General features: G+C 43.7%; 5 non-coding genes and 1 pseudogene across 5 annotated transcripts; all 6 read left to right on the forward strand.

The window, feature by feature from the left end:
* Positions 1–97: 97 nt before the first annotated feature.
* On the forward strand, positions 98–288 carry LOC130332029 (U2 spliceosomal RNA). Its single transcript, XR_008874793.1, has one exon. It is a non-coding gene; the product is annotated as a U2 spliceosomal RNA (small nuclear RNA).
* Positions 289–2,388: 2,100 nt separating this feature from the next.
* LOC130332031 (U2 spliceosomal RNA) lies at positions 2,389–2,579 on the forward strand. The gene has a single exon (XR_008874795.1). It is a non-coding gene; the product is annotated as a U2 spliceosomal RNA (small nuclear RNA).
* A 2,102-nt stretch (positions 2,580–4,681) lies between these two features.
* LOC130331958 (U2 spliceosomal RNA) lies at positions 4,682–4,872 on the forward strand. Its single transcript, XR_008874739.1, has one exon. It is a non-coding gene; the product is annotated as a U2 spliceosomal RNA (small nuclear RNA).
* Positions 4,873–6,955: 2,083 nt separating this feature from the next.
* Positions 6,956–7,146, forward strand: LOC130332032 (U2 spliceosomal RNA). Its single transcript, XR_008874796.1, has one exon. It is a non-coding gene; the product is annotated as a U2 spliceosomal RNA (small nuclear RNA).
* Positions 7,147–9,228: 2,082 nt separating this feature from the next.
* On the forward strand, positions 9,229–9,419 carry LOC130332033 (U2 spliceosomal RNA). Its single transcript, XR_008874797.1, has one exon. It is a non-coding gene; the product is annotated as a U2 spliceosomal RNA (small nuclear RNA).
* Positions 9,420–16,636: 7,217 nt separating this feature from the next.
* Positions 16,637–16,839, forward strand: LOC130331976 (U2 spliceosomal RNA; annotated as a pseudogene).
* The last annotated feature ends 1,459 nt before the right edge of the window (positions 16,840–18,298 follow it).

An 18,298-nucleotide genomic window follows, 5' to 3' on the forward strand; every position in this document is an offset into this window, starting at 1 on the left:
CAGAGTGTGCATGGAAAATTGTCTGGCAGCCTCCCTGACAGCAAGCAGTGATAGTGCCCATGAAGGGGACCTTGTTGGGCCCGCCCCTTTCACGGTTATCGCTTCTCGGCCTTTTGGCTAAGATCAAGTGTAGTATCTGTTCTTATCAGTTTAATATCTGATACGTCCCCTATCTGGGGACCATATATTAAATGGATTTTTGAGAACGGGGGCCGATTTCGAAGCTTGCTTCCGTCGCCCTATGCATTGACCCGATATGGCAGTATCTTCGGGTACAGTGCACCACCCCCTTACAGGGTTAAAAAGAAAGATTCCTACTTTCATTGCTACCTGCTTGCTGGCTAGCCAGCTAGCCAGCCCTGTGGGCCTTGCTGCTGCTGCTGCTGCTGCTGCAGCCAAAAAACAAAAGGTGGTGCTGCTGCTGCTGCTTCTGCTGCTTCTGCTTGTGTCTGGCCGCTGTTGGAGCGTCCAGGCACAGGACTTCTGCTGCTGCTGACTAAATGGCCTCCTTAATTGGATCATTTGAGTAGCCAGCACACCTGTGCAGGTAGGGCATGACATGATAGGCAGCTGCCTTGATAGCGGGTGGGTGCTGAATGTTCCTAATTGACAAAATAAGATTAATGCTTATGAAGAAATATAAAATCTCATCCCTTCCCCAATATCGCGCCACACCCCTACCCCTTAATTCCCTGGTTGAACTTGATGGACATATGTCTTTTTTCAACCGTACTAACTATGTAACTATGTAACATAACATGGGGGGGTCTCCTGGCTGTTCACACAGGTGTGTCATTGCTGTACATTGACCATGCATTGCTTCTGTGGTATTGCAAAGGCAAAGACAAATGCTTCCAGCCATCCATTGCACTAATGGATTGGTCATCAGCTGGCTGTCTATGTCCCGCATCAATATAGACCAAAGTACAGAGGGTTAGGCTATGCTATAGTGCACCTACCTGATGCATCAGAAGGTGCGAGGCCCTTGCTAAATTCTGTGCACAGACTTTGAGATCTATGCTTTAGACTGTATCTAAACCTGCTCCAACATGGACTGACATTCTGGCCTACTTTCAGCCGATGCGACTTGTCTGTCGCTGAACAGTCGCTTTTTATGTATTCAGCACCTATGTATAATGTTGTAAAAATGCTCTAGAAGCTAAAGTCGCAGAAATGTCACACATATTTGGCCTGCAACTTTCTGTGCGACAAATTCAGACAGGAAAAATCAGTATAAATCCTTAGAAAATTATCCCCCAGTGTCTCCATCTGCTGGCGGTATTGAATAAGCATTGCTGCACTGATGGGGTATGCATTAGACGAAAAAAAAGAAGAAAAAGAAGAATAATACGCCCAGAAAAGAGGCGAAAAGGAGAAAAACGTAAAAAAACGTGAAAAAAAAGTAAGAGGAAGAGAAGGGAAAAAAAGGTGGAAATGGGTTTAAAAGTGATTTCGGCGGAGAAATATATATATATATATATATATATATATATATATATATATATATATATATATACGCGCACACACACACATATATATAAACGTATTCTCCGTTGAGATATTGCAGCCGCTGCTGTGTCCAGGCCCAGGAGCCTTAGCACTGTGCTGTGATGTCACTCAATACCACTGACATCACTAGGTGTAAACAACATCTCTCCTTTGCTGTGTATGTGACTATGGAGCTGTTTGGTGATGTCGTCTATTATGGCCTTCATAGAAGCAACAGGAGATTGTTGCATCCATCTAGAACCCTCAGAACTACAGTGCTATGATGTCACTCACTTCCACAGGCCTTGCAGAGTGTAAACAACAACAACCCAGCTTTGTTGTGTATGTAACCATAGGGATTGTGATGTCACCTAGAACCTTCACAGCAGCGACAGCTTTATGAGGAGCATCAGCACTGCTCTGCCTGAGCAGAACCATCACCGCCATAGGTTGTCAAATAACCCGGATTTAACCCACACAGGTAAGTCCAATGGGGTGCAGGCATGTCCTCTATGCTTACAGCTTCCCGTGGGTGTTGGTTTGATACCGTTTGGGGACAGCCAAGGAGGCATCTGCAGGCAACAAAGGTAGGTGTGTGCTTGTGTGTGTGTTTCCTATGCAGATCCTAAGCCCAGTGTCACATGCAAGTAGGAGGAGTAAGAAGGGTTCCTGGCAAATCCGGGTTATGGATTGCATTTAAAAAGGCCCCGTGGGAGTGCAATGGGCCCCTGTCTTGCTGCTTAGCAATAATGGTATGGGTTTAGGTTCTGCTGTGTGTACTGGTGGTTGACTGCCCCCCAGCCCAGAGTGTGCATGGAAAATTGTCTGGCAGCGTCCCTGACAGCAAGCAGTGATAGTGCCCATGAAGGGGACCTTGTTGGGCCCGCCCCTTTCACGGTTATCGCTTCTCGGCCTTTTGGCTAAGATCAAGTGTAGTATCTGTTCTTATCAGTTTAATATCTGATACGTCCCCTATCTGGGGACCATATATTAAATGGATTTTTGAGAACGGGGGCCGATTTCGAAGCTTGCTTCCGTCGCCCTATGCATTGACCCGATATGGCAGTATCTTCGGGTACAGTGCACCACCCCCTTACAGGGTTAAAAAGAAAGATTCCTACTTTCATTGCTACCTGCTTGCTGGCTAGCCAGCTAGCCAGCCCTGTGGGCCTTGCTGCTGCTGCTGCTGCTGCTGCAGCCAAAAAACAAAAGGTGGTGCTGCTGCTGCTGCTTCTGCTGCTTCTGCTTGTGTCTGGCCGCTGTTGGAGCGTCCAGGCACAGGACTTCTGCTGCTGCTGACTAAATGGCCTCCTTAATTGGATCATTTGAGTAGCCAGCACACCTGTGCAGGTAGGGCATGACATGATAGGCAGCTGCCTTGATAGCGGGTGGGTGCTGAATGTTCCTAATTGACAAAATAAGATTAATGCTTATGAAGAAATATAAAATCTCATCCCTTCCCCAATATCGCGCCACACCCCTACCCCTTAATTCCCTGGTTGAACTTGATGGACATATGTCTTTTTTCGACCGTACTAACTATGTAACTATGTAACATAACATGGGGGGGTCTCCTGGCTGTTCACACAGGTGTGTCATTGCTGTACATTGACCATGCATTGCTTCTGTGGTATTGCAAAGGCAAAGACAAATGCTTCCAGCCATCCATTGCACTAATGGATTGGTCATCAGCTGGCTGTCTATGTCCCGCATCAATATAGACCAAAGTACAGAGGGTTAGGCTATGCTATAGTGCACCTACCTGATGCATCAGAAGGTGCGAGGCCCTTGCTAAATTCTGTGCACAGACTTTGAGATCTATGCTTTAGACTGTATCTAAACCTGCTCCAACATGGACTGACATTCTGGCCTACTTTCAGCCGATGCGACTTGTCTGTCGCTAAACAGTCGCTTTTTATGTATTCAGCACCTATGTATAATGTTGTAAAAATGCTCTAGAAGCTAAAGTCGCAGAAATGTCACACATATTTGGCCTGCAACTTTCTGTGCGACAAATTCAGACAGGAAAAATCAGTATAAATCCTTAGAAAATTATCCCCCAGTGTCTCCATCTGCTGGCAGTATTGAATAAGCATTGCTGCACTGATGGGGTATGCATTAGACGAAAAAAAAGAAGAAAAAGAAGAATAATACGCCCAGAAAAGAGGCGAAAAGGAGAAAAACGTAAAAAAACGTGAAAAAAAAGTAAGAGGAAGAGAAGGGAAAAAAAGGTGGAAATGGGTTTAAAAGTGATTTCGGCGGAGAAATATATATATATATATATATATATATATATATATATATATATATATATATATATACGCGCACACACACACATATATATAAACGTATTCTCCGTTGAGATATTGCAGCCGCTGCTGTGTCCAGGCCCAGGAGCCTTAGCACTGTGCTGTGATGTCACTCAATACCACTGACATCACTAGGTGTAAACAACATCTCTCCTTTGCTGTGTATGTGACTATGGAGCTGTTTGGTGATGTCGTCTATTATGGCCTTCATAGAAGCAACAGGAGATTGTTGCATCCATCTAGAACCCTCAGAACTACAGTGCTATGATGTCACTCACTTCCACAGGCCTTGCAGAGTGTAAACAACAACAACCCAGCTTTGTTGTGTATGTAACCATAGGGATTGTGATGTCACCTAGAACCTTCACAGCAGCGACAGCTTTATGAGGAGCATCAGCACTGCTCTGCCTGAGCAGAACCATCACCGCCATAGGTTGTCAAATAACCCGGATTTAACCCACACAGGTAAGTCCAATGGGGTGCAGGCATGTCCTCTATGCTTACAGCTTCCCGTGGGTGTTGGTTTGATACCGTTTGGGGACAGCCAAGGAGGCATCTGCAGGCAACAAAGGTAGGTGTGTGCTTGTGTGTGTGTTTCCTATGCAGATCCTAAGCCCAGTGTCACATGCAAGTAGGAGGAGTAAGAAGGGTTCCTGGCAAATCCGGGTTATGGATTGCATTTAAAAAGGCCCCGTGGGAGTGCAATGGGCCCCTGTCTTGCTGCTTAGCAATAATGGTATGGGTTTAGGTTCTGCTGTGTGTACTGGTGGTTGACTGCCCCCCAGCCCAGAGTGTGCATGGAAAATTGTCTGGCAGCCTCCCTGACAGCAAGCAGTGATAGTGCCCATGAAGGGGACCTTGTTGGGCCCGCCCCTTTCACGGTTATCGCTTCTCGGCCTTTTGGCTAACATCAAGTGTAGTATCTGTTCTTATCAGTTTAATATCTGATACGTCCCCTATCTGGGGACCATATATTAAATGGATTTTTGAGAACGGGGGCCGATTTCGAAGCTTGCTTCCGTCGCCCTATGCATTGACCCGATATGGCAGTATCTTCGGGTACAGTGCACCACCCCCTTACAGGGTTAAAAAGAAAGATTCCTACTTTCATTGCTACCTGCTTGCTGGCTAGCCAGCTAGCCAGCCCTGTGGGCCTTGCTGCTGCTGCTGCTGCTGCTGCAGCCAAAAAACAAAAGGTGGTGCTGCTTCTGCTGCTTCTGCTTGTGTCTGGCCGCTGTTGGAGCGTCCAGGCACAGGACTTCTGCTGCTGCTGACTAAATGGCCTCCTTAATTGGATCATTTGAGTAGCCAGCACACCTGTGCAGGTAGGGCATGACATGATAGGCAGCTGCCTTGATAGCGGGTGGGTGCTGAATGTTCCTAATTGACAAAATAAGATTAATGCTTATGAAGAAATATAAAATCTCATCCCTTCCCCAATATCGCGCCACACCCCTACCCCTTAATTCCCTGGTTGAACTTGATGGACATATGTCTTTTTTCGACCGTACTAACTATGTAACTATGTAACATAACATGGGGGGGTCTCCTGGCTGTTCACACAGGTGTGTCATTGCTGTACATTGACCATGCATTGCTTCTGTGGTATTGCAAAGGCAAAGACAAATGCTTCCAGCCATCCATTGCACTAATGGATTGGTCATCAGCTGGCTGTCTATGTCCCGCATCAATATAGACCAAAGTACAGAGGGTTAGGCTATGCTATAGTGCACCTACCTGATGCATCAGAAGGTGCGAGGCCCTTGCTAAATTCTGTGCACAGACTTTGAGATCTATGCTTTAGACTGTATCTAAACCTGCTCCAACATGGACTGACATTCTGGCCTACTTTCAGCCGATGCGACTTGTCTGTCGCTGAACAGTCGCTTTTTATGTATTCAGCACCTATGTATAATGTTGTAAAAATGCTCTAGAAGCTAAAGTCGCAGAAATGTCACACATATTTGGCCTGCAACTTTCTGTGCGACAAATTCAGACAGGAAAAATCAGTATAAATCCTTAGAAAATTATCCCCCAGTGTCTCCATCTGCTGGCGGTATTGAATAAGCATTGCTGCACTGATGGGGTATGCATTAGACGAAAAAAAAGAAGAAAAAGAAGAATAATACGCCCAGAAAAGAGGCGAAAAGGAGAAAAACGTAAAAAAACGTGAAAAAAAAGTAAGAGGAAGAGAAGGGAAAAAAAGGTGGAAATGGGTTTAAAAGTGATTTCGGCGGAGAAATATATATATATATATATATATATATATATATATATATATATATACGCGCACACACACACATATATATAAACGTATTCTCCGTTGAGATATTGCAGCCGCTGCTGTGTCCAGGCCCAGGAGCCTTAGCACTGTGCTGTGATGTCACTCAATACCACTGACATCACTAGGTGTAAACAACATCTCTCCTTTGCTGTGTATGTGACTATGGAGCTGTTTGGTGATGTCGTCTATTATGGCCTTCATAGAAGCAACAGGAGATTGTTGCATCCATCTAGAACCCTCAGAACTACAGTGCTATGATGTCACTCACTTCCACAGGCCTTGCAGAGTGTAAACAACAACAACCCAGCTTTGTTGTGTATGTAACCATAGGGATTGTGATGTCACCTAGAACCTTCACAGCAGCGACAGCTTTATGAGGAGCATCAGCACTGCTCTGCCTGAGCAGAACCATCACCGCCATAGGTTGTCAAATAACCCGGATTTAACCCACACAGGTAAGTCCAATGGGGTGCAGGCATGTCCTCTATGCTTACAGCTTCCCGTGGGTGTTGGTTTGATACCGTTTGGGGACAGCCAAGGAGGCATCTGCAGGCAACAAAGGTAGGTGTGTGCTTGTGTGTGTGTTTCCTATGCAGATCCTAAGCCCAGTGTCACATGCAAGTAGGAGGAGTAAGAAGGGTTCCTGGCAAATCCGGGTTATGGATTGCATTTAAAAAGGCCCCGTGGGAGTGCAATGGGCCCCTGTCTTGCTGCTTAGCAATAATGGTATGGGTTTAGGTTCTGCTGTGTGTACTGGTGGTTGACTGCCCCCCAGCCCAGAGTGTGCATGGAAAATTGTCTGGCAGCCTCCCTGACAGCAAGCAGTGATAGTGCCCATGAAGGGGACCTTGTTGGGCCCGCCCCTTTCACGGTTATCGCTTCTCGGCCTTTTGGCTAAGATCAAGTGTAGTATCTGTTCTTATCAGTTTAATATCTGATACGTCCCCTATCTGGGGACCATATATTAAATGGATTTTTGAGAACGGGGGCCGATTTCGAAGCTTGCTTCCGTCGCCCTATGCATTGACCCGATATGGCAGTATCTTCGGGTACAGTGCACCACCCCCTTACAGGGTTAAAAAGAAAGATTCTTACTTTCATTGCTACCTGCTTGCTGGCTAGCCAGCTAGCCAGCCCTGTGGGCCTTGCTGCTGCTGCTGCTGCTGCTGCAGCCAAAAAACAAAAGGTGGTGCTGCTGCTGCTGCTTCTGCTGCTTCTGCTTGTGTCTGGCCGCTGTTGGAGCGTCCAGGCACAGGACTTCTGCTGCTGCTGACTAAATGGCCTCCTTAATTGGATCATTTGAGTAGCCAGCACACCTGTGCAGGTAGGGCATGACATGATAGGCAGCTGCCTTGATAGCGGGTGGGTGCTGAATGTTCCTAATTGACAAAATAAGATTAATGCTTATGAAGAAATATAAAATCTCATCCCTTCCCCAATATCGCGCCACACCCCTACCCCTTAATTCCCTGGTTGAACTTGATGGACATATGTCTTTTTTCGACCGTACTAACTATGTAACTATGTAACATAACATGGGGGGGTCTCCTGGCTGTTCACACAGGTGTGTCATTGCTGTACATTGACCATGCATTGCTTCTGTGGTATTGCAAAGGCAAAGACAAATGCTTCCAGCCATCCATTGCACTAATGGATTGGTCATCAGCTGGCTGTCTATGTCCCGCATCAATATAGACCAAAGTACAGAGGGTTAGGCTATGCTATAGTGCACCTACCTGATGCATCAGAAGGTGCGAGGCCCTTGCTAAATTCTGTGCACAGACTTTGAGATCTATGCTTTAGACTGTATCTAAACCTGCTCCAACATGGACTGACATTCTGGCCTACTTTCAGCCGATGCGACTTGTCTGTCGCTGAACAGTCGCTTTTTATGTATTCAGCACCTATGTATAATGTTGTAAAAATGCTCTAGAAGCTAAAGTCGCAGAAATGTCACACATATTTGGCCTGCAACTTTCTGTGCGACAAATTCAGACAGGAAAAATCAGTATAAATCCTTAGAAAATTATCCCCCAGTGTCTCCATCTGCTGGCGGTATTGAATAAGCATTGCTGCACTGATGGGGTATGCATTAGACGAAAAAAAAGAAGAAAAAGAAGAATAATACGCCCAGAAAAGAGGCGAAAAGGAGAAAAACGTAAAAAAACGTGAAAAAAAAGTAAGAGGAAGAGAAGGGAAAAAAAGGTGGAAATGGGTTTAAAAGTGATTTCGGCGGAGAAATATATATATATATATATATATATATATATATATACGCGCACACACACACATATATATAAACGTATTCTCCGTTGAGATATTGCAGCCGCTGCTGTGTCCAGGCCCAGGAGCCTTAGCACTGTGCTGTGATGTCACTCAATACCACTGACATCACTAGGTGTAAACAACATCTCTCCTTTGCTGTGTATGTGACTATGGAGCTGTTTGGTGATGTCGTCTATTATGGCCTTCATAGAAGCAACAGGAGATTGTTGCATCCATCTAGAACCCTCAGAACTACAGTGCTATGATGTCACTCACTTCCACAGGCCTTGCAGAGTGTAAACAACAACAACCCAGCTTTGTTGTGTATGTAACCATAGGGATTGTGATGTCACCTAGAACCTTCACAGCAGCGACAGCTTTATGAGGAGCATCAGCACTGCTCTGCCTGAGCAGAACCATCACCGCCATAGGTTGTCAAATAACCCGGATTTAACCCACACAGGTAAGTCCAATGGGGTGCAGGCATGTCCTCTATGCTTACAGCTTCCCGTGGGTGTTGGTTTGATACCGTTTGGGGACAGCCAAGGAGGCATCTGCAGGCAACAAAGGTAGGTGTGTGCTTGTGTGTGTGTTTCCTATGCAGATCCTAAGCCCAGTGTCACATGCAAGTAGGAGGAGTAAGAAGGGTTCCTGGCAAATCCGGGTTATGGATTGCATTTAAAAAGGCCCCGTGGGAGTGCAATGGGCCCCTGTCTTGCTGCTTAGCAATAATGGTATGGGTTTAGGTTCTGCTGTGTGTACTGGTGGTTGACTGCCCCCCAGCCCAGAGTGTGCATGGAAAATTGTCTGGCAGCCTCCCTGACAGCAAGCAGTGATAGTGCCCATGAAGGGGACCTTGTTGGGCCCGCCCCTTTCACGGTTATCGCTTCTCGGCCTTTTGGCTAAGATCAAGTGTAGTATCTGTTCTTATCAGTTTAATATCTGATACGTCCCCTATCTGGGGACCATATATTAAATGGATTTTTGAGAACGGGGGCCGATTTCGAAGCTTGCTTCCGTCGCCCTATGCATTGACCCGATATGGCAGTATCTTCGGGTACAGTGCACCACCCCCTTACAGGGTTAAAAAGAAAGATTCCTACTTTCATTGCTACCTGCTTGCTGGCTAGCCAGCTAGCCAGCCCTGTGGGCCTTGCTGCTGCTGCTGCTGCTGCTGCAGCCAAAAAACAAAAGGTGGTGCTGCTGCTGCTGCTTCTGCTGCTTCTGCTTGTGTCTGGCCGCTGTTGGAGCGTCCAGGCACAGGACTTCTGCTGCTGCTGACTAAATGGCCTCCTTAATTGGATCATTTGAGTAGCCAGCACACCTGTGCAGGTAGGGCATGACATGATAGGCAGCTGCCTTGATAGCGGGTGGGTGCTGAATGTTCCTAATTGACAAAATAAGATTAATGCTTATGAAGAAATATAAAATCTCATCCCTTCCCCAATATCGCGCCACACCCCTACCCCTTAATTCCCTGGTTGAACTTGATGGACATATGTCTTTTTTCGACCGTACTAACTATGTAACTATGTAACATAACATGGGGGGGGTCTCCTGGCTGTTCACACAGGTGTGTCATTGCTGTACATTGACCATGCATTGCTTCTGTGGTATTGCAAAGGCAAAGACAAATGCTTCCAGCCATCCATTGCACTAATGGATTGGTCATCAGCTGGCTGTCTATGTCCCGCATCAATATAGACCAAAGTACAGAGGGTTAGGCTATGCTATAGTGCACCTACCTGATGCATCAGAAGGTGCGAGGCCCTTGCTAAATTCTGTGCACAGACTTTGAGATCTATGCTTTAGACTGTATCTAAACCTGCTCCAACATGGACTGACATTCTGGCCTACTTTCAGCCGATGCGACTTGTCTGTCGCTGAACAGTCGCTTTTTATGTATTCAGCACCTATGTATAATGTTGTAAAAATGCTCTAGAAGCTAAAGTCGCAGAAATGTCACACATATTTGGCCTGCAACTTTCTGTGCGACAAATTCAGACAGGAAAAATCAGTATAAATCCTTAGAAAATTATCCCCCAGTGTCTCCATCTGCTGGCGGTATTGAATAAGCATTGCTGCACTGATGGGGTATGCATTAGACGAAAAAAAAGAAGAAAAAGAAGAATAATACGCCCAGAAAAGAGGCGAAAAGGAGAAAAACGTAAAAAAACGTGAAAAAAAAGTAAGAGGAAGAGAAGGGAAAAAAAGGTGGAAATGGGTTTAAAAGTGATTTCGGCGGAGAAATATATATATATATATATATATATATATATATATATATATATATATATATATATATATATATATATATATATACGCGCACACACACACATATATATAAACGTATTCTCCGTTGAGATATTGCAGCCGCTGCTGTGTCCAGGCCCAGGAGCCTTAGCACTGTGCTGTGATGTCACTCAATACCACTGACATCACTAGGTGTAAACAACATCTCTCCTTTGCTGTGTATGTGACTATGGAGCTGTTTGGTGATGTCGTCTATTATGGCCTTCATAGAAGCAACAGGAGATTGTTGCATCCATCTAGAACCCTCAGAACTACAGTGCTATGATGTCACTCACTTCCACAGGCCTTGCAGAGTGTAAACAACAACAACCCAGCTTTGTTGTGTATGTAACCATAGGGATTGTGATGTCACCTAGAACCTTCACAGCAGCGACAGCTTTATGAGGAGCATCAGCACTGCTCTGCCTGAGCAGAACCATCACCGCCATAGGTTGTCAAATAACCCGGATTTAACCCACACAGGTAAGTCCAATGGGGTGCAGGCATGTCCTCTATGCTTACAGCTTCCCGTGGGTGTTGGTTTGATACCGTTTGGGGACAGCCAAGGAGGCATCTGCAGGCAACAAAGGTAGGTGTGTGCTTGTGTGTGTGTTTCCTATGCAGATCCTAAGCCCAGTGTCACATGCAAGTAGGAGGAGTAAGAAGGGTTCCTGGCAAATCCGGGTTATGGATTGCATTTAAAAAGGCCCCGTGGGAGTGCAATGGGCCCCTGTCTTGCTGCTTAGCAATAATGGTATGGGTTTAGGTTCTGCTGTGTGTACTGGTGGTTGACTGCCCCCCAGCCCAGAGTGTGCATGGAAAATTGTCTGGCAGCCTCCCTGACAGCAAGCAGTGATAGTGCCCATGAAGGGGACCTTGTTGGGCCCGCCCCTTTCACGGTTATCGCTTCTCGGCCTTTTGGCTAAGATCACGTGTGGATTTCTGTGCGTGGTTTGGGTTGAAAGGAGTGGTGATCGGGGCCCTCTTTACGGGGGGCCCTGGATTGTTGCTGAGCTGCGATCGTGGGTTTTACCTGCAAAAATGAGCGAGAAGGCGCGTGGACTTGAGGACACGGTGCGGATCTACGTTCCTGGCGAGCACCGGGGGACGATCGGACTTGACCAAATCGTTGTGGAGATTCTTCGCAAGCTTGATTACCTACAGGTATGGAATGTATTGGCTATACAGGATTTTCCTAGGCAAGGAATTTATGATATTACTTTTTGTGGTTCTGAGATTTGCCAGAGAGTCTATATGGATCTTGAAGAAATGAAGAGGAAAAGTGAGCCTGCTATAATGAAGAAGATTAAAGTGGAACCGTTATTTATGAATACAACAAAGGTAGTAATTGTCCACATGTATAATCCTAAGGTTTCTGATGAAATGGTTACAAACTTTTTGTTCCGGTATTGCGAGGAAGTGAAATTTATAGGAAGACTTAAGAACAAGTTTGGGTACTTTAATTGTAAGAGAAAGTTTATTGTAAAATTTAAAAAAGATGAAGGAATGCAAGATGGAAGGAAGAGCATACCACAGGTGTTTTCTATCGGAGGAGAGAGAGGTTTCTGCTTTTATGAAGGCCAGTTGCAATATTGTAGAAAGTGCCATGCCTATGGCCATGTGCAGGATTATTGCCCTGAGAAAGGAGAATGTTGCAGAAATTGTGGGAAAACTGGTCATGAAGCAAGTATTTGTACAGAGAAGAAGACATGTGATATCTGTGGAAGTGAGGAACATTTGGCAAGAGGCTGTGATATGTGGTATAAAAAGAAGAGAAGTTATGCTGATGCAGCTGGGAATAGAGGAGAACAAAGAGAAAAAGGGGGAGGGAGGTTTGTTCTTGGAGTTGGTGAGAGTGTGAGTGTGAGTGTTAATGTGGCACAGGTGGCTGAGGAAAGTTCTGTGATAGTGGAGCACATTAGCACTCAGGAGAGGTCAGGGGAGGAGGGTGTTTCCACTGCTGTGACTGGTGAGGAGACAGGTGTGGGAGGTGAATTTACCTTGGTGAAAAAGAAAAAAGCAAAAAAAGTGAAAGTGGTGGAGAAAATTGAGACAGTGTATGGTGATGTTCTTTCTAGTGAAGAGGCTATGGATGATATTGAATGTCCAAACCCAATTGTGGGGGAGGAGGAGGGAATGGAAGTTGTTGGGTCATCTCAGAGATCTCTAACACCTGGTCAGAGAGTTTCTCGCAGTAAGGAAGAAGAGGAGGAGGAAGATGAGGATGTGCAGGTTGTGAATAAAAGGTGTAAGACAGGGAGCTGGTCTGAGGATCAGGAAGCCCTTGTTCTTGGTAGTGATAATGAAATAGACAGGGACTCTAACATAGGGTCGCCTGATTGTTTTGCAAGTTTACATAGGAAAGTTGAAGGCCAAAATGTTAATTTCTAAGTTAAGATGGATTTTAAAGCATTTGGTTTTCTTTTCCTAGTTATTATGACTTTGGTTGTAACAACTATTAATGTAAGAAGTATTGAGTCTGAAATTAGGAGAGCTGCAATTTTTGATATTCTTGAGAATGTTAGAAGTGATGTGATATGTTTACAGGAATGTGCAATAAAGTCAGCACCTTATGCAAATGAGTGGAAGTGTGGGCAGTCCTTCTGGTCCACATGTGCAGAAAACAAAAATGAAGGTGTTGGGATTTTATTGCGAAACAGGGACATTAAAGTTTTAAATTGCCAAACTTTAGTACCTGGTCGTTGTATGGTTTTAATTTTTGAGGTTTTGGGCCAGAGGATGAGAATTTTTAATGTGTATGCTCCAGCAGAAAAACAAGCACGTTTGTCTTTTTTAGAGTCCCTTAAGTTTTTTATCCCTGGTCGTGAAGATACTATTATTGTTGGCGATTTTAACTGCATTAGATCCGTCAATGATCGTGAGAGCTCTGCTGAGGTTAGAACTGATATTACTTCCAATGTTTTAAATCAAATTATTCAAGACTTGCATTTTACTGATGTTGGACTGATGGTTAGCACTGATGAAAGATATACGTACATATCAGATAGTGGCCGCTGTAAATCCCGGATCGATTACATCCTGGTCTCTGATGGGATTAAGGTGGTCCGGTGCAATCAAATGATGTCAACTTTCTCAGACCACAAGATGGTGTCGGCTGAGATAAGTGTCACAGAGTCCCTTCATTTTGGGAGGGGGCTCTGGAAATTAAATGTAAGTCTATTGGAAGATGAGGAAGTAATGGCTGGTTTTAATCATGTGTTTTTATCCTGTGTTTCTAAACAACCTGATTTTAGTAATGTCTTAGTGTGGTGGGAATGGGCTAAAGGAGAGTTTTCTAATTTCTTTAAGATGTTTTGCATAAAGAGAGCACAAGAGAAGAGGAGGAGTGATGAAAGGCTTGTATCCCGGTTAGAGACTCTCTATAAGTTTAAACGTGTTGGTGTGGAGGTGGAGGATGAGATTGTTAAGGTGAAGGGGGAGATGAAAAAAAGGTTGTTGGAAAAGGGAAGGAATATTGTATATAAGTCTAAAGTGCAGCACCTAGAAGAAAATGAGCAGTGTACACGGTATTTCTTTAAAAAATGTTTTAATGCTAAAGGTGTTTTTAAATCTGTTTTTACCCCTACGGGGGAAGTTTTTGGAGAGGAGATGGTGAAGGAGATTGGCAGATTTTATGAGACACTCTTTAGTAATAAGAGCAGAGCCAGTGAGACGGAGATGAATGATTATTGTAATATTTTGGAGAATAATGTTCCTGTTGAAAAAGTAGATTTTTTGATTGATGATGTTAGTGAAGGGGAGATCAAGCAGGCCCTGGATAAGATGGCCAAAGGGAAGACACCAGGCTGTGATGGTCTCCCCGCTGAGTTTTATTCCGCGTTCTGGAATATTTTAAGTAAAGAGTTTACACGGGTGGTGCAATATGTTTTTAACTCAGGTGTTTTAGCTGAATCTATGAAGAAAGGGGTCATAACATTAATTCATAAAAAAGGTGATGGCAGAGATCTTAAAAATTGGAGACCTATAACTTTATTAAATTGTGACTACAAGATAATTGCTAAGATTGTGGCTAATAGACTGAGTGATGTAGTGGACCACCTTGTGGGAGAATACCAAGTTTGTGCAGTACCGAAAAGAAAAATAACAGATAATTTATTGCTTTTAAGAGACTCTATTTATTACAGTAACTTTAACAAGAATGCACTGTTTGTTGAGTCCATAGATTTCGAAAAGGCTTATGATAAGGTTGCACATGATTTTATGTTCATTGCTTTAAAACACTTAGGTATTCCAGAAAAGTTATTATCTGTTATTATGAGTTTTTATCATGGGGTGACAAGTCAGATTTTAGTAAATGGGCATGTGGGGCCTGCTTTTAATGTCTTGTCTGGAGTCAGACAGGGATGCCCACTCTCCCCAATTCTGTTTATATGCGTTATAGAGGGCCTGTTGAAGAATGTGCAGAAAGATAAATGTGTGAGTGGTGTTTTTATTCCAGGTAGTGATGGTAGTAAGTTAAAGGTTTTAAGTTATATGGACGATGTGGTTTTTACTTGTACATCCCAAGCAGATCTCAACAGAGTAAATTTGCATGTGAGGATTTTTTGTTGTGTGGCTGGGATGAATGTGAACTGGGGGAAGTGCCAATTATGCAGTTTTGGGAACCAAGAGAATATAGTAGTGGATGGTGTTAAGGAAAAAGAAGACATTGAAGTGCTAGGAGTGATATTTGATAAAGACCTCAAAGGAAAGAAAAGTTATGAGACTTTGGACAGTAAAATTGAGAAGAAGCTATCCTTCTGGAGGTTAAGGAACTTGTCACTTAAAGGGAAAGTTCTTATCATTAAGTCTGTAATCCTACCGCTTCTCTTGTATACGGCTATGGTGCTTCCTCCAGGGAAGTTATGGACTAGGAGAGTCACAAGGAAGCTTTTTGTGTTCTTCTGGGGGTCTAAGATGGAGAAAATGAGAAGAGAAGAAGTGATGAAGAGTATGAATTTGGGCGGATATAACTTTCCAAACATTGATCTGTTTTTAAATGTGCACTATTTTCTTTTAATTTTTAAATTGATACAGTGCAATAATAGGGCGGCAGACATGAGTAAATACCTTGCAGGATGGTTGTTTTCCAAATGGGGCTGGTGTGAGAGGGATTTGAGGAGACCCATAGCACATGTGATACCTACCTTCTATGTGCTCCTCAGGTCTTTCAATGATCAATTTGGTTTGAGCTCTTTAGGTGAACCTGATAAAAAGAAAATAGAACAAGAAATAAGGAAAAATGAGAGATTATATGAAGTACCATTCTGCACTAATGCTCAGTCTGTGAAGATTTGGAAGTTTTTTAAAGTTATTGGACTATCAAACAGACAAAAAGACGTTAGTTGGATGTCCTTTCATGGCTGCCTCCCAACCCGATCTTTTTTAAATGGAAGAGGTTTGAGAATAAGTGACAGATGCCCAAGAGAGGGTTGTGGAGGTAGAGAAGACTTAGTGCATCTTTATTGGGACTGTTTTTATGCAAAAGAATTTTTTATGTTTTTAAAGAAGTTTTTAATCCAACTCACTGGATATAACAGTTTTTCTTTTGAGAAAGTTTTTATTGGTCAAGATCTTAGTAAAAAGGAAGATACACGTACTAATTGGATTCTTTTTTCTGTTTTTAAAGAGGTTTTATGGGACTCACGCAATTTGCTTGTTTTTAAAAATGTTGTTATTTCTCCGAGGGAATTGAAAAGATTGTTTTTAGGAAGGATTTTTACTATCTTTCTACTGGACAAAAAGAGAATTGGTGAAGAAGAAGCGGAGAAAATCTGGATGCATACACGATGGAAAAATTTATAAGAAGTACGTAAAGGAGAAAGCTGTAAGTTTTTGACCAATTTCTGTGATTGTTTTTGACATGTTTTTTTGTTTTGTTGTTTGGTCACTTTTTCTTGGCACTCGGTTCCCTTAGTTAGTTTTTTCCGTATGATGTTTTTTCAGATATTGTTTTAAGTGACGAGTCTTGGTAGGTGACCTGATGATCGTCCAAACAATAGTCTGTAACTGAGGAAAAAAAAAAAAAAAAAAAAAAAAAAAAAAAAATCTGTTCTTATCAGTTTAATATCTGATACGTCCCCTATCTGGGGACCATATATTAAATGGATTTTTGAGAACGGGGGCCGATTTCGAAGCTTGCTTCCGTCGCCCTATGCATTGACCCGATATGGCAGTATCTTCGGGTACAGTGCACCACCCCCTTACAGGGTTAAAAAGAAAGATTCCTACTTTCATTGCTACCTGCTTGCTGGCTAGCCAGCTAGCCAGCCCTGTGGGCCTTGCTGCTGCTGCTGCTGCTGCTGCAGCCAAAAAACAAAAGGTGGTGCTGCTGCTGCTGCTTCTGCTGCTTCTGCTTGTGTCTGGCCGCTGTTGGAGCGTCCAGGCACAGGACTTCTGCTGCTGCTGACTAAATGGCCTCCTTAATTGGATCATTTGAGTAGCCAGCACACCTGTGCAGGTAGGGCATGACATGATAGGCAGCTGCCTTGATAGCGGGTGGGTGCTGAATGTTCCTAATTGACAAAATAAGATTAATGCTTATGAAGAAATATAAAATCTCATCCCTTCCCCAATATCGCGCCACACCCCTACCCCTTAATTCCCTGGTTGAACTTGATGGACATATGTCTTTTTTCGACCGTACTAACTATGTAACTATGTAACATAACATGGGGGGGTCTCCTGGCTGTTCACACAGGTGTGTCATTGCTGTACATTGACCATGCATTGCTTCTGTGGTATTGCAAAGGCAAAGACAAATGCTTCCAGCCATCCATTGCACTAATGGATTGGTCATCAGCTGGCTGTCTATGTCCCGCATCAATATAGACCAAAGTACAGAGGGTTAGGCTATGCTATAGTGCACCTACCTGATGCATCAGAAGGTGCGAGGCCCTTGCTAAATTCTGTGCACAGACTTTGAGATCTATGCTTTAGACTGTATCTAAACCTGCTCCAACATGGACTGACATTCTGGCCTACTTTCAGCCGATGCGACTTGTCTGTCGCTGAACAGTCGCTTTTTATGTATTCAGCACCTATGTATAATGTTGTAAAAATGCTCTAGAAGCTAAAGTCGCAGAAATGTCACACATATTTGGCCTGCAACTTTCTGTGCGACAAATTCAGACAGGAAAAATCAGTATAAATCCTTAGAAAATTATCCCCCAGTGTCTCCATCTGCTGGCGGTATTGAATAAGCATTGCTGCACTGATGGGGTATGCATTAGACGAAAAAAAAGAAGAAAAAGAAGAATAATACGCCCAGAAAAGAGGCGAAAAGGAGAAAAACGTAAAAAAACGTGAAAAAAAAGTAAGAGGAAGAGAAGGGAAAAAAAGGTGGAAATGGGTTTAAAAGTGATTTCGGCGGAGAAATATATATATATATATATATATATATATATATATATATATATATATACGCGCACACACACACATATATATAAACGTATTCTCCGTTGAGATATTGCAGCCGCTGCTGTGTCCAGGCCCAGGAGCCTTAGCACTGTGCTGTGATGTCACTCAATACCACTGACATCACTAGGTGTAAACAACATCTCTCCTTTGCTGTGTATGTGACTATGGAGCTGTTTGGTGATGTCGTCTATTATGGCCTTCATAGAAGCAACAGGAGATTGTTGCATCCATCTAGAACCCT

This window comes from Hyla sarda, unplaced genomic scaffold (genome assembly GCF_029499605.1).
Source record: "Hyla sarda isolate aHylSar1 unplaced genomic scaffold, aHylSar1.hap1 scaffold_360, whole genome shotgun sequence".
NCBI classification, from domain to species: Eukaryota; Metazoa; Chordata; class Amphibia; order Anura; family Hylidae; genus Hyla; species Hyla sarda.